The sequence below is a fragment of the Cherax quadricarinatus genome, chromosome 4, assembly GCF_038502225.1.
Source record: "Cherax quadricarinatus isolate ZL_2023a chromosome 4, ASM3850222v1, whole genome shotgun sequence".
NCBI lineage: Eukaryota > Metazoa > Arthropoda > Malacostraca > Decapoda > Parastacidae > Cherax > Cherax quadricarinatus.
Window position 1 is genome coordinate 76,051,847 of NC_091295.1, and position 4,033 is coordinate 76,055,879.

Consider the following 4,033-nt stretch of genomic DNA (forward strand, 5'->3'; position numbering starts at 1 on the left):
TACTGCTGCTTTGGCAATGAGATGGCGAAGAGTGTTTCCAACCGCAATGGGTCTGATTCCCCCATCCCTCTTTTTCAAAGCACATAGTGAGGCTCCAAAAAAGAAAGGTTTAATTTCTTCTGGGCAATTGTTGACGAAAGTTGTTAACTCGGTGAGAAGAATTGATGCAGATTCACCGAGTACTGGATTTACCATCTCTTTGAGGTGCTGAGGTCGAATTCCAGTGTAACCTCCTGCAGATCCTGCTGGAAATGACACGATCACCTTATAGACTTCTGATTCTGGCAGAATTAATTGTTCAGTGATGGGGTCTTCCTCAGGGTTGTCGTTGATGGCTATGGTGTCCCTGGTTGGATGCTTGTGTCTTAGTGCTTGGGTCGTGGTCTCATCCTTGGGGGCTACAATGTCGTCACTTGTAATTATTCTTATTGCTCCCACTGTGTTACCTTCTTTGATTTTTTTGCTAACCTGTGCGCAGATTTTCTCGTTTTCTTGGGTCTACCTCTTTGATTCTTGTGATGATGGGGCAGAGACACATAATTATCCGTTCTTGGGTAGTTGCGCATTGCCTTGATAACTGACGAGGTTAGTAGTTTGCCTCGTCTTTCAGGAACTGCAAGACAGACATTGCCAAACAAGAGTAGGTTGCGCCATGCTTGGATGGTGCCTCGGGCTTCTAAGTTGGTGGAACCTCTATTCACCTGCTTAAGAAGGTCTGTGTATTTCCCTGCTGCATATGGGCGGGCCGCTTTAGGGATGTGGGATAGTGTACTGCTAGCAGTGGATTTGAATGCCAACAGAAGGTTATCGCAAGTGACGAGGTTGCCATTGGAATTGTTATCTGCCTGTGGAGGCTGTGGGCTGCTCTCTGCTGGGTGCATATGTGATCCCGCACACCCATTGTGTGCACGAATGCGGCCATCCCTGTTGCGTTCTCGAAACTCTCCACACACCTGACATGTGCCTCTTCTTTCATTGTTGGGTGCATTGTTTCCCTGGCTTTGTGGCTGGCTGGCTTCATCATCTGCCATACCTCAAACTCTGTGGTAAGCCCAGGCTGAAGGGAAAATGGCGCATGGCACATACCGCATGTGGTTCATGGTGGTGGGGGGAGGAGAGGGGTCTCCGGTCCTTGTGGTGGGCGGTGGAAGGAGGGGAGGAGTGGAAGATGTGTGATGAGGTGGAGTAGGGTACTCACTTATTCCCAGAACAAGTCACTATGAACCACAATGCTCTGTGCACATGTTACTATACACCACTATGCTCTGTGCACAGCCCCCACTATCAACGACACACCGCTATACACTACACATGCTATGCGCGTACCATGCACATACTACGCACTGTACACTATAGACTATATACACTATACACACGGTGAACAAACACTCCATTGTTGTAACACGAGCACACGGTGTATGCGCGCCTGTTTGGGGAAGGGGGGGGGACAGTTTTACCCCTCAACCTCCGCCTCCTCCTCCGCCATGAGGCCTCCCCTCACCGACCTCACCTACCCATAGGTGACCGTTATGTTCCCTCACTGAATTCACATACACAGAACTTTTCTTGATTTTGAAGGAAGAGACGAAATGCGGAGTCTTCCGGCCCTTTCCAACACGAGCAGCAGATATTCACACACCAGCCTGTTGATGATAATCCTGGTAGGTGTTCTTGATTGGACGATATTGTGCCAAAATCACAGACCAGGATGCCCACAGCCTCTCTCTGGCAGAGGTGCCAGCCTATATATATATATGTATATATATACATATATATATATATATATATATATATATATATATATATATATATATATATATATATATATATATATATATATATATATATATATATATATATATATATATATATATATATATACATATATATACATATATATATATATAAATATATATACATATATATATATATATATATATATATATATATATATATATATATATATATATATATATATATATATATATATATATATATATATATATACATATACATATATACAATAAGATCACATTAAACAGGTGATATCAGAATATGCAAAACAACCACTGTGAAAGAATAGTGAAATTTCAAGCGCTTTCGTGACTTCTTACATTATCAAGGAACTAAATTGTTGGGCATACGAATGAAGTTACCATCTTTGTGATCTAGGCGAAGAGTTCGGAACCATGTTTGTATTGCTTGTGTACTCACCTATATGTGGTTGAAGGGGTCGATTCATAGCTCCAGGCCCCGTTTGTGTGTGTGTGTGTGTGTGTGTGTGTGTGTGTGTGTGTGTGTGCGAGCGCGCGCGTGTGTGTGTATGTGTGTGTGTGTACTCACCTAGTTGAGGTTGCAGGGGTCGAGTCCTAGCTCCTGGCCCCGCCTCTTCACTGGTCGCTACTAGGTCACTCTCCCTGAACCATGAGCTTTATCATACCTCTGCTTAAAGCTATGTATGGATCCTGCCTCCACTACATCGCTTCCCAAACTATTCCACTTCCTGACTACTCTGTGGCTGAAGAAATACTTCCTAACATCCCTGTGATTCATCTGTGTCTTCAACTTCCAACTGTGTCCCCTTGTTACTGTGTCCCATCTCTGGAACATCCTGTCTTTGTCCACCTTGTCAATTCCTCTCAGTATTTTGTATGTCGTTATCATGTCCCCCCTATCTCTCCTGTCCTCCAGTGTCGTCAGGTCGATTTCCCTTAACCTCTCCTCGTAGGACATACCCCTTAGCTCTGGGACTAGTCTTGTTGCAAACCTTTGCACTTTCTCTAGTTTCTTTACGTGCTTGGCTAGGTGTGGGTTCCAAACTGGTGCCGCATACTCCAATATGGGCCTAACGTACACGGTGTACAGGGTCCTGAACGATTCCTTATTAAGATGTCGGAATGCTGTTCTGAGGTTTGCTAGGCGCCCATATGCTGCAGCAGTTATTTGGTTGATGTGTGCCTCAGGAGATGTACTCTGGTGTTATACTCACCCCAAGATCTTTTCCTTGAGTGAGGTTTGTGTTTTCTGGCCCCCTAGACTGTACTCCGTCTGCGGTCTTCTTTGCCCTTCCCCATCTTAATGACTTTGCACTTGGTGGGGTTGAACTCCAGGAGCCAATTGCTGGACCAGGCCTTCAGCCTGTCCAGATCCGTTTGTAGTTCTGCCTGGTCTTCGATCGATTGAATTCTTCTCATCAACTTCAGTCATCTGCAAACAGGGACACTTGAGTCTATTCCTTGTCATGTCATTCATATATACCAAAAATAGCACTGGTCTTACGACCGACCCCTGTGGGATCCCACTCGTCACAGGTGCCCACAGTGATACCTCATCATGTACCATGACTCATTGTTGCCTCCCTGTCAAGTATTCTCTGATCCATTGCAGTGCCTTTCCCATTATACGTGCCTGATCCTCTAGTTTCTGCACTAATCTCTTGTGAGGAACTGTGTTAAAGGCCTTCTTGCAGTCCAAGAAAATGCAATCAACTCACCCCTCTCTCTCGTGTCTTACTTCTGTAACTTTGTCATAAAGCTATAGAAGGTTTGTGACACAGGATTGCCTTCCATGAATCCGTGCTGGTGTTATTTATACTGTTTGTGTGTGTTCCAGTGTGTGTGTGTGTGTGTGTGTGTGTGTGTGTGTGTGTGTGTGTGTGTGTGTGTGTGTGTGTGTACTCACCTATATGTGGTTGCAGGGGTCGAGTCATAGCTCCTGGCCCCGCCTCTTCACTGGTCGATACTAATTCACTCTCTCCCTGCTCCATGATATTTGTCATACCTCTTCTTAAAGCTATTTATGGAACTTGCTTCCACTACTTCACTCTCCAGATTATTCCAGTTCCTGACAACTCTAAGACTAAAGAAATACTTCCTAACATCCCTATGACTCATCTGGGTTTTCAGTTTCCAATTGTGTCCCCTTGTTTCTGTATCCCATCTCTGAAACATTCGATCCTTGTCCACCTTGTCAATGCCTCTTAGTATTTTATACGTTGTTATCATGTCCCCTCTATCCCTCCTATCCTCTAGTG